The sequence below is a fragment of the Poecilia mexicana genome, unplaced genomic scaffold, assembly GCF_051168715.1.
Source record: "Poecilia mexicana isolate PSO_F unplaced genomic scaffold, ASM5116871v1 scaffold_10, whole genome shotgun sequence".
Taxonomy (NCBI): domain Eukaryota; kingdom Metazoa; phylum Chordata; class Actinopteri; order Cyprinodontiformes; family Poeciliidae; genus Poecilia; species Poecilia mexicana.
This window is the reverse complement of record NW_028263379.1, coordinates 15,320,443-15,333,693: the sequence shown is the minus strand read 5'-3', so window position 1 is coordinate 15,333,693 and position 13,251 is coordinate 15,320,443.

Sequence of the window (13,251 nt, the reverse complement as noted above, 5' to 3'; positions counted from 1 at the left end):
CCGCTGATTAGTTGGAGGACCATTACACAGATGGTCCCAGGTCATTTTACTCTGATAGTCTTCTGTTGCAAAGAGCGGAACCTGGTGATGGGCAGAGTTGGAAAATCTCCATGGGCCCATGGATGAGAGAAAACGCAGTTGTGGAAAGACAGCTAATCAATCTACACTGTCACTATGGAGATGTTTCTGCTCTTCACAATCATCCAGATGGCTGCAGAGAAAAGTCTGAGATGTTAACCCATAATGAAGGGGAAAGGAGCCTTCTCAAAATAAACTCTGTGCAAAACAAGAGGCTGGCAGCATCAGAAGTGTTTAGTTCATAAATTACAGACTAATTACTGTTTAAGGTTCCAATTTATAATCACTATGAAGCTTCTTTAGAGTGGGTAATTCATTGTGCTCCTGCTCACTGACTGGAAGGCCAACCCTGAACAGTTTACTGCCTCATTGAACTTATGTAAAACATGCATTCCATTATTACCCTCCTTGTTCCAGTCAGCTTCACACATTTACATGGAGAAGGCAGGATTATTTCCATTCTAATCCAGAAAACCTCTGATGGTAAACAGAATTAATTCTTTCATTAGAGGTAAGATCATTCAAATCCTGCAGCACAATAATGAGTCCTGGTGTTCGGAGTTACATCAGTGGCCAACCTGATCACAAAGGTCTCCTATTTTAAGGAGCAATATTAGGGTCAAATTTACGACTATTATGCAACCAAAGTTGGCTACTTTCTTGTTGCAGGAGGTAATATGCACCAGCACCAGTACCTGAAGAGCTGGCACTGGTAAAATGAGGAGACTACACATGCATGTTAGCATTGAAAAGGCTAGAGGCTAGCATGCCTAGATGGTTCATCCCTGCCTCTTTCCTTTTGACTGCTGGTCATTGACTCCAAACACACATACCTTAACCCTTCACCCCATCCAGAAATCCACACAAATGCCAACAAGATTATCTGACTGATACCAATAAGTTAAAAAGATTAATAACAATGGTCCATGTGGCTCTTAATGCTGACACATCTTGCATGGCTACACTAACAATTTGTTATGATCCGTCGTAACTTTTAGGATAGACCATAAAACACCTCTACTAATCTTTAATTGTGTTTTCTAAGACAGTTGAAATCTGATTTGAAATGCCTTTGTCCAATATTCAAAATTTTGTTAAGCTGAGAAAATGTACCAAGAATGGCTCATCTAAAATATGTTTATAGATTGTTTATGGAATCATGTTTTTTTTTTGTTTTTTTTACACAATATGTTTAAATCTTTGTAAAGATTTAAACACAGTCATGCTGACATTAACTATTTTTTTTTTGTTTTGAATCAAAATTTTGCAACAAGTTACAAGATATAAAATAGCTGTTGTCAAACATCTATTTTATAAGCTAAGGAAAAATCCTCAAAGCCCTTTATGCCTTTATTGAAAAGTTATCTCAACCATCCTGTGCAGCTGGCCTACTATTAGAGCAACAAGTGGGAAGTAAAGTTACCTTAGGAAGCATCTCCAGCTGCTGACTAACCTGTTTTGTGTTCTAAATAATTCTTACGATGAAACATTAAATTATTTTTTATGACAGGGTGACAATAACCTTTGGAAATGTCATTAAACACAAAACAATTACTTGTGGTTTTTGCTTTGTTTTTGCAATTTAAACCTAAATTCATTTGTAATGGCTACAGACATTGATTTGAATATTTTGATTAAAAGGCCCTGGGATTTTCTGTACTTTTACTGTATGTATATTGTTTCCTGGATATTATCAATCCAGTAATATTACACAGGATTGATAATATTACTGATTAATCATTGTGACCAGATTTTTCTTTAGGAGAATAATTTGACTGACTTCCTTCCTTTCTTAAAAGTAACTCCCTATGAAGCCTGGGTTAGACTGAAGGCAACTAAAAGCTAATCATCTAATGTCCAATTGGACTTTTTGTTTTCCTGATTTAATCTAAAAGCACAGATAGAAACAGTGAAATAAAGCTTTGAAATGAGCTGAGATCAACATCAGTATCTTTGCTGTGTTTCTCGTGCCGATGATTTGCTGATCTGCTGCTGCTTCTGGAGCTAAACAGACCGTGCACAGGACATTTGGGTAAAGCCCGCCTGTAACAACACTGGCTGAAACGTTTTGAATCGCCTTCGGTGACACTGGCCCCATGTTTGGGGCCTGGCAATGAGCCGCAGGATCCTCTGTTCAAACCCAGCGAGGGAAATCAGCCTGCTAATTTGCAGGATGCGTCGTCCTCCTCCCTCGATTTAAGCATGCATGGCTGCTGCTGAACAAGCAGAGTGAAGGAGGAGGGGGCTCAGAGAAAAGGGTTCGCTTTCAGGATTTGAAAAGACAGAGCCGGGTAACGAGGCCTCCTCTTAACCTGCCTGCACCTTTTAAACAAATGATCTGAACAAATGTCTCCACAGAGGCTGGGAAACCTGCGGGCGGAGGGGTCCGGAAGGTAAATAACAACCGAGTCTGAGAGGGTTTGAATGAAGAAATGAATAAACATGATGACAGGCATGAAATAGCCTCATACTGAAAATACAGCAAAATGTCTCAGATGACTCACTTTGACTCATGTAGAATCCAGGTGTGTTCATGTCTTTGTCTCATGGTCATGTTTAGCAGCATGCTGAGAGCAGGAAAGCTCTTAAGTCAGAAATAAAAACTCTATAATATACTTCACTATATTTCCTTCAGTGTTATGGAAATGCTGTTTTATATGAAAACACTCTAAAAGAACTTTGACTTTGATATAAACTTCTGACAGAATCCTGATTAATGACTCATTCATGTGTTTTCAGTGAGTAAAAAAGACATTTTATAGATTAACTTTATGTGAACTACATTTTCAAGCCTCTATTTCTGCTAATATAATTAATAAAAATTATATTTGAAACCTACTTAAGGTTATTTTCAAAAGGTAATTTATTAATATGACAATGACAGTTCTCATCAGAATACAAATTTTCATTTATTTAATATGAATATTTGTTCTGCATATTGTTACACATATGGAGTAGATACTTGGAAAAGAGTTGTTTTTTTTTTCTTTAAATATAATTATGTGCATGACTTAGGACGTTTTCACACTCAGTATATGTTCCCCCTATCCTGTAGGGGCGCTACACTAAGAACCACTGAAGGAAATTACAGCAAAACATTGATCAAATCATTGATGTTGTTCTTGGATAATGTAGGTGTGTCCAAAAGTTTTTCCGTCATGGTGCGTGAAAATTCACTCATAGTGTCAGCTCTGCACGGGTGCAAACATGATTTTTCTGTATCTCAGGAGGAGATAGAATACTAAAAATGGGTATTTGTCAAACTAAACTTTTCACATATCTACGTAGTAATTAATAAAAACAATGTGAAAGGTCAATACAAAAACTGAAGTTTTGGATCAGTAGACAAACTGATTGCTATGGCTTTATGGGTTTTTTCCACTATATTTTCATCTGGTGTTCACCTGGATCTCCAGAACATTCTGTCTGCTCTCTATGAGCCTAACGGTTTGACATTATCTCTTATAAAGCATTCTTTCTGCCTTCCTAATCTTCTTTCATCGCTGTTTTAGTTTCCAGCAGTGTTTGGTATCTTCAACACCTCTTTTGGTACCTAATTGCAATTCCTCTGACACTGTTTTAGTCATTTATTAGAGTTAAATATAAGCACAGCAGTAAGGTTGTGTGACTGTCTCCATCAAACTTGCTAATTGTTGCAATATTCAATTTTCCTTTGTCTGGAATGTGATTAGCACCCAGCTGGCATCAATGAAATCAAACATTATTTACACGTTCACTCTGGGCACGAAAAAACTGAAAACTCACCTTGCAAGCTGCAGGATCCTTTTTCCTCCCCAATCTAACACTTTAGTTTCTGCGCTCAACTTAGAATAGATTAAAAAGTATAACGAGTTATTGTCTCGGCTCCCTCCTGCTACCAGCGAAAAAGATGAGGAGCCCACTCTGGGTGTCAAAAGAGCTTGAGGGCCTTCAGCAAATCCACAGCCACCAACGGTTCCAGGTCCTGTTGTTTTTTTTACCTCACATGTAAGTCAATGAGCCGCTGCTCCTCTCCCCTCACATGCACTCCACCCCTCCATCTAACATTAATTAGCACGGCGCTATCTTGCTCAATATTTGGTAACAGAACAACCGTAGGCGGATGCTGAAATTTGCAGGATTCAGCTCTTAATTAGCTGGAGGAGAGCACAGGTGCACTAACGAGCAAAAAGGAGCTAATTTGAATAAAAATTGTCCCTTTTATGGGGAGCAGGCATGGGGAGTGTAGCGGAGGAAGCGTGTAATGAAGGAATATTTACTGCCATTTATGGAACTTTACTGCCTCTGATTGCTGCATCCCAACAGAGGAGAAAATCCTCAAGTCGAAAGTTTAAGTGCAAATCACTATCACATCTTTCGAGTAAAGGTACAAAAGCTGACTTTAACTGTAATGATGATTATTAGACATCAATCGTCTGTTCAGTTCTAACTCTTGCGTTCGCGGACGGTGGCAGATTTTTGTTTTTGGTTGTCGTTTCCAGCCAGACGCCGTGTCTGAAAGCGGCCGACTCAGCCGTTTGGCGAGCAGGTGCTGCCTGCAGACAGATGGAGGCAGGTCATGTGATGGTGGTCGCTGAAAGCTGACGTCCATGTCTGATCGGCACGTCGGGCGACTGTTTGTGTACCAAACATTCAAATAGCTTTTTTTATGAAGCTGTCTGCTGCTTACCTGAATGACAGGTTGAGTCAGATTGTCCTGAGATGTGACATTCACTTGTCTGAGGCCGATGTGTCTGTCATGTTTTTCTTTCTTAAACCATTTTGTTGATTACCAAACACTTATTTTATGTTTGTCTAAGCCTTCTAGCAATTACTGCCTAGACTCCCATCAAGGCAGTTTTTATTACCGTAGTATAAGTAATTACAACATCATCTGCATGGATGGTTGCATATTGATTGACTATGAAGAAATCATAAACTCTAAATGTTTTTGTATCTGCTGTCTACCTGATACAAAAGCATCTATATTCAAACTCTCTTTTATGTTAATTGTAGATGGAAGCTACACAACAAGCAGCTAAAATTAATTTTTAAGATTAAGTGGTTTTAGAAATAAGACAGGGCATAAGACAGAACTCATAGCTGAGACTATTGACTATATTCATCTTATCTGGCCCACAAACACCTTGGTAACACCACTGGGAAGCTGTAGGATATTACCAAAGTGAGAATTATATTGGATTCCCTATTGCTTGTTGCCTTTACAACCTAAAGTTGAATAAATAATTAAAAAAATATATATAAATAAACTCTATGTTTCCGCACTCCAGCATATTCCACCCAAAGTCAAACTGTCTCGCTTAGAAAATTTGCAAAACAAAAAAAAAGGTACTTGAATTTACTCCAAACTGTCAACCGCAGTGGTGGAGGCTTTATGACTTGGGATTATTTTCTGCAACGGGTACTTTATTGTCACCGAGTATTCTAAAGTCACATAGGAGGCAAAGAGATCAGCTTACCTTGACCCAAACTGGATCATCAGAAAATGTTCTCATTTGCTGCTACATGATCTCATACAGCAGCAAATCTGCACCAGAATTTCTGAAGGAAGAAACGAATCCAAACAGCTTTGGTGGGACCCTATAGACCCACGTATAAGCAAGTGCAAAGAAGACCTTCACCATGACATGAAAGAGTAAATTCTGCTAAAGGTTGTTCTGCAAGGTGAAGAATCATTGACAGTACTTGGTGCTTCATCAATCCTTAAATTCCACGGTCCATTCTTCGGTCCATGTCTGAAATATGGACCGAAGTGATGAACTAAAGGAGGGTGAACTTCAACACAGTTCACCCTTCAACACAACACAGAACGCATAGCTTTATTGTGTTACCTCAGTAACAAAGCTGCATTATAGGTACCTCGGAAGTCGGAAGTCGGAGCTGGGTTTGACGTCAGACCCGAGGTAAGAACATTCTTGTTAAGAAAGAATTTCTACATGGCGACGCTCGTAAAAATTGTTTGCAGTACCTCTTACAAACATCATTTTAAGCTTTACTTTCCATAAGCAAATACAACTTTTAATCTGTTCGGTTTAGAGTTGCAGTCACTACATTTAAAATTAATCTTAGACGTACTTTTACATGCGTATCTTGAAAAATAAATATGTTTCCATCACATTTTACTGCTGATGTGAGAAGCGGTCATATTGGAACACAAAGTTGGGCTTTCAAGTCGTACCTGGAGGTAGTTGGAGTTTTTCCCAGTGAGAAATCTGAGGGCGTTCCATTTGAATTTTACGACTGGGAAGTCGGAATTTCCCAGTTCCGAGAACAACTGCAATACAGCATAATTAAAGCAATCAGTACAACAAAAACCCCCCAAAAAGCCTTAACTTCTTAACAGTGTGTAACTTGGTGAACTTGGAGAACTTAGTATGTGTGAGTACGTGTTGTTGTTTAACCAAACAAGTTAAACCAAACAAGTTAAAGTCAAACACTTTTCAATCTGGGCTTGTTGTGTGTAACTATGAAATTGCTCATTTACCACCTCTTAAAGCAATAAGCCATTTCTCAGGTAATAAGCACCACGAAAATTAAGCAGTAAATTAAATGACAGAGCGCTCAGTCTGCAGCGGAGCTTTAACTTCAGAATAAAACCTTATTTTCTTTGTGATTACCTGTAATCATCACAATCATTGTTCTGCACACTCACACCAGCCCTCACTTCTCGTTACTCAGGAGTCATTACTCTTAATTAGAGATTCTTTAATGATTCATATTTTACAGGCCAAGCTGCACTGCTGGAGGCAGCCAATCACTCTCCCATGAGTTCCTCTCAGCCAATCACAGCAGCTGGTCCAGGTGGTGGATCCTGAGAGGTGAGGTAGCCCGCGGGGCTCTGATTCAGGACCAGCTCTTCCTCCTGCTGCTCTCCTTCCTCCGCCGAGGCCTGAAGCTGATCTGGGAGCAGTGCCTCCTCCAGCCCGACCAGCTCTTCCAGTCTATAAACGCAGCTCGGCGCTTGAAAACCCGTCATTAACTCATCACAGGTGACATGAGCCACACCCACTGGCTCTGTTGTCACAGCAACAAATTGTCAGGATGTTTTAACTGTCAGCTCCTTGGCAGGGACTTTTTTTTATTTTTTTATTTTTTCAGACAAAGTTGGACAGGGTTCAGTTTACGGCATTCAGGACAAGCCAAAGCGTTTTGTGTTAATTTGACATTTATTCCGCTGTGCAGCTGAGGAGGGAGGAACATTAACCCATCCATCATCTCTGCGCTCATAAACGGCAGTTAGTGAGGTGCAGCAGTCAATAAATACAGGTTGATAATCAACAGTCATGAATCAATGACTTTTATAGATGTTCTGTTTCTTTTTTTATGATGTTTTCAGGGAGACCAAACTGCACGCTACTCTTTCTCTTGCATTGTTGAGCTGTTCACACCCCTAAAATGATACTTACATTAGATGCCGCACCGCAAATTTGAAGAATTACATTCTCGTCTCTTCCCTTTGCAGATACTTTTCATTTCCAGACTTGAGGAAGATTTGGAGGTTATCGCAAGCATAATGTGGATCTTGTTTGTGCTTGTGTGAGTTAATCCCATATCACATCATCAAAACTGTTATATAAACAAATGGATTCAAATGACAGCAATGACACATCTTTACCAGTCATTTCAGCCAAATGAGTTTTGGTTATGCTTTTAATCTTGTTTAATTAATTTTAGCTTTAGTGTGATTGTCTGTGAAGTGCCTCGGTGTATCAAACAAATTTTAATATCAAATATATAATTTCTCCATAAAGCTAACGTAAAATATTTTGAAAACTTTGAACTTTGAGAAATGCAGGTTTTTAAGTGTCGCACATTGACCAACACTGTGTGGGTGAATGAAAGATTTACAGTGTATGCTTTAGGAGCAAACTTTGGAACATTCACAGGGAAAGAGTCACAGTATTTCTCCTCAACGCACAATCTGAGTGTCTGCTGAGTGTCTGCATGCCTGCAGGCAGTAGAGACTCGGTTCAGTCCTGTGAGGACCCATACCGGTAATTTATGTCCATAACTTGCTTTTAACTTATATGATTGTATGAAGAAAAAGCACAGACTCTAACCTGTCAAATGTTTCATTTTTGCTGAAGAAACTATTAAGCTACGTAAATGAGAGCAGCGATGTTGAAATTTCAGTCATTCTAAAGTATAGTTCATGTAAGTAAAAACAACAGGAGAGAATAAAATGGATAAAATGCTATGCTGATTTGTGTATGATGCAGTGAGTATATATATATATATATATATATATATATATATATATATATATATATATATATATATATATATATATATATATATATATATTCTGAGAACATACTCTCAAAGTCCTCCTCCTATGTCTTCTTAACCATGTCTTGTAGAAATATAAATTAAATCCTAAACCACAAATTGTTAAGAATCAAAACAATACCTGTGTCTTGTGCCTGTGCCAAATTGTTGATGTATATTTCATGAAGAAGTAACAACTTGTGACCGATTCATGTTTTATACAATTTCAAAAGAAGCAATGTTTAGAAAGCTTAACGACTTCACTTTTAATTTTCTATCCTGACAATAAATTTAGTTTTTTAAAACTACACACCATATTGAAAACTGCTTGTTCTCCACATCTTTCTGCAGGCTGATTTGTGTTCCCAGTATATGTTCAGGTGAGTATACCAAGGTCCTTACATGAGTCTAAACTGTTTCTCAAAGGGAGCAGATTTAGCTGCAGCCTTTTTAGCAGCAAAGTGACCCACACTGATGTTGATCGCTTTAATTTGTTGTAATTCGGCTGATTTGGTTGATGACAGGGGTTTGATAACGAGCAGTTAAGTTAATTTGTCTTGTTTGGATAAATACTTTGATTAACACGAACGAGCTGCTCAGCCCCACTGATCCAACACACACTGAGACGACTGATGGTAATTGTGGCTCTCAGCTGATTGGAGGTCGACAAGCACAACAAGTGTGTTGCAAACTTCAGTGAACAACAGAGCAAAATGTTCAACTGTGAAAAGAAAAAAACACTCAACAAAGATGTAATCACTTGTAAAACACTTTTCTTGCGGATCATTTTCAAATTACTCAAGGGCTCCTTAATACTGATTTGGAGAAAATTTGCTACTTTTAATAGCAAAATAAATACACATTTATGGGACAAAAGTGAAAGATTTTGGGCAGATTAGTGACTGAAACTTGTTTTTAATCTTTGTGACTTCAAAAGCATCTTCATGATTAATATGCAGTGTCAATTTCTTCTGTTTCTTTGTTAATTAGTGGTATTTTCTCTAGAGCATTTATATTATAAATCCCCGAGGAACTGCGTTAAATCTTCACTCAGTTCACCTGAAAGCTTAGAGGTGTTAGCAGGATCTGCACAGCACCTTGCAAAGCTATATACACCTTGAGTTTTTCTACATTTTTTCACATTTCAGTTGTGGACTTCAGTGTATTTTAATGGGATTTTAAGTGATAGACCGAGCAAAATTGCATGACACTTTGAATTGGAAAGAAAATAATGCATGGATTTCCTTTTACAAATAGAAACTTTGGCGTGCATTTAGTCAGCCTCCTTTACTCTGATGCCCCTAAAATCCAGAACAGCCAATTATCTTCTGCAACCACCTAATGAATAAATACTTAATTGTGTGTATTTTTACCTCAGTACAAATAAAACTGTCACTATTCTTACCATCACTGCCGGTCATATATTTGATAGTAATTTTACTTTTCTGGGGGGGGGGGGTGAATTAAGATGAGATGAGAGCCCTCATTGAGTTGTAAAGTGTATTAATTTATTTATATGCAGCTTTAATGAATAAATGTCTCTCCCAACAAAACAACCCTTTGTATTTTTGATGATCCCAAGAGTATAGCCCCCATTTTGCCATCACTTCTTTGACTACTTTCAGTACACTCCCCTGGTTAAGGATAAAATTGTGTTCGGACTGCAAAATAACATCCCAAGTTTTGATGATGTCACAGAGCACTGTTCAGTCCGTCACCCAAAAATAACAGGATTATTTCACCACAGCAAACCTACCAAGGCATGGCTGTCCATCTAGACTACCAGGTCAGGTCCACCGTAGGCCCACCGTAACTCTGGAAGAGCTCCAGAAAATCATGGCCCAGTTGTTAAGATCAGTCAAAGTGACAGCTGCTCTTAGCTGCAGTCGCAAACTTCCCAAATCAGGACTTTAAAGTAGGATGAAAACAAAGGGGAAGGAGAATACCACAGTTAAAAGACAATACAAATTCATCAAGGGCACTTTGTTCAACTATATTGAATAAAATAATGGCATACAACACAAAGCAAACATCAGTACTACTCAGTTTGAATACTTTAAAAAATGTAATTTAATCTGTTTATTTGTGTTAATATACTTTCTTTTTTGCCCCTCATTCAAGTAAATTCAGTTTAAATTTTTGTCCATAATTTTCTTGATTTTATGAAGAACCCTTCATCGCAGCATCGTCCACAGAAAAGTACTCCCCAGAACAAAATCACCTTTCTTTATCAGGTTGTTTAGCCTCTTTAAGTCCCTGGTTCTGATGCTGCTGCATTCAAGGACAGAATGAATTTTTACTCAGCTTCAGACTACAGAATCTCACTGGGGAGTCTGTGCATCATCTTCTTGTGCAAGATGATGCAGACAATACATCATCTTGAAGACTGTAGACATTGAATAACCTCCTCCTAGAAAGTCAGTCTGCTGTGCCCCTTGTTGCTGATGGCTTCACTTTGTAATGTATTTTTGCCTGAGTTTGAAAGAGCCTTAGATTCTGTCATGAGTTTTGATTTTGCTATTCCACTAATATTATAATGATCCCCGCCCCCGTCTAATCAAACACTTACGAGTGTTTCTAGAGGCAACAACAACAAAAAAAGTCTCTTCAGTCATACAATTTCACCTTCTGCGGGATCAGATCCGAAGCTCATTTAGCCTCTCGATCTTTCTTTTGTTTGTTTTAACTTTTTTTTCATGACGCCTTCACTAAACCTCGGACTAAAAACGCCGCTTGTTTCTGTCTCATCAACAATTTTATAGATAATACTGGTGCGCTGTTGCCAACTTGCATTATAGTAGATCGAACTTTTTTGGCTTTGTGTATTTTTATTATTACTATTATTATTTATTTATTTTAGTGAATAACTCGTAAACAAATCGCACAGTTGTTTCCTTTTTCAGGACAGGAACCAAGCATAATGTAAACATCACCGTAAGGATGGCATGCTTTGTCACCTCCATGATCCGCCAGGCCGCAGGCTGTAGGTGGAGCCGGACACCAGGCCGAGAACCGCTACAAGGACAAAAAAAAAAAATCCAGCCGCTCCGTCCTCTGTTGGATATTTGACGTCCACATATTTAAACCCATGTCGTCAGAATCTATTCATAAATAAGGCGTAATTAAATAAATCCAAAATCTTAATTTGTCATATGTCATGCGGAACTATTGGAAATGGACAAAACTAAATATATTTTAGCATCAATATACGTTTTTTAATAATTCAATAATAATTGTATTAAATAATGAAATTGTTTTTATTACCTTCATTCTATTTTTTTTCTTTGAATTGCAGTTTTAGAAACGTATAGTTTGCCTGCAAGTGCTAAACTGTGACATTGCAGCCAAATTTGAAAAACGCAAAAGTATTAATGAATTAAAATATTAATTGTTGTAAATTGTAATGTAATTAGATTCAAATGAGCATAGTTTAGAAAAATACATAAATAACGAATGCAACATTTTAAGGGGAACACGTAATTTTATTTACTTAATTGGAAATGATGATGTTTTTAAATTGTTTTTATTTTGAACATTGTGAATCACTCCATTTGTCAATAAATAGGAAATTAACCTAAAGAGAAAAATCAAAATTAGAAAAGAAAATCAACTCTAAAAAACGAATTAAGCAAACAAAAAACATTTTAATTGTATTTATTTTATTTACTTTTTTTTTTCTCCAAACTGAGCACAGGGAGTACAAAGCCCCTTTCATCTTCTCAGAGGTTGTACAGTTAGTGCATTCGGTCCTAAAAGAATGAAAAAATAGATCTGACTAAGTAGAAGAAGAAGAAGTGCTACATGAGGAGAAGATGAGGTAAATCTGTCCAGATGGAAGAAACAAACTAATGTACTGATGCAGAGAAAAAAAAACACATCATCAACATCATTAATAATATTATCATCATTATATACACACATTAGATGCATAGAATACTTTCTCATCCAGTTTTTACATAAATACCAATATTCTACCCCCAGCCCCCCAAAAAAACAACTGATCTGGGATCCTGCTAGTTTCTGTACCTGCTGCTGTGTTTTGAAATGAAAAGCTGCATTTTCTTGCATTTTTTTTTTTTTTTTGTGTGTGTAATTTTCATAAGTCAGATTTCGCTTACATAATTACCTCAAACAAAGATTGGCATTCCAGATTTTTTCTCTGTTGGTGAGGAAAACAAAAGCTGCTGAATCAGTTCTCCGTAAAGGAACCTGAACAATCCACAAGATTTCGAGACAGGATGCAACAGCAGGCCTAAAAATTTGAGCTCAGCTCTGATTTTGCATTCAGAAACTCACAGCTGAGTCAACACTGAGAGGAGATACCAGGTTCTCCAAGTTCGGGGTTTAGAGTGAGTGTAATTGAAAAGTCGTCTGTCAGTGTTGCTCAGTGAATTTTATGCAAGTTTGTGCAGATCCATTTTAGTTTATATTCCTCATGAAATGAAGAACCATTCATGCTTTTTTATCGGTTTATAAGAATGTGGTTGGATTGCAGCAAGTTTGGAGAACCTCGTTCAGTGTGAGGAGATGGTTCACTCTTACTACTGACTAAGCAGCTGAACTCACAGTGTGCATTCATGGTGTGAGTTCAGGACCCTCCTACAATGATACTCAGACTAAGACCAGTACTATTGATGCTGTTGTCAAACTGATAAAGCACTTTGATAAGGAAGTTTTGTGCATCCTTGAAACTCTCAGAGAACTTTCATGATTTTATTATCTGTAATGAGGGAGCACATTGATTCTTAATTACCGTCTAAAAACCTGCTCAAGACCCATCTACATTCTTGCAGGCTTCCTAAAAAATTGCAGGGTCTTCATTCAGTGTGAAGGAGTCCTGTTTCTATCAGCTTTAATTTAACTGCACATGGGAACACAGGATAGGAAAATACAAAATTACAAACA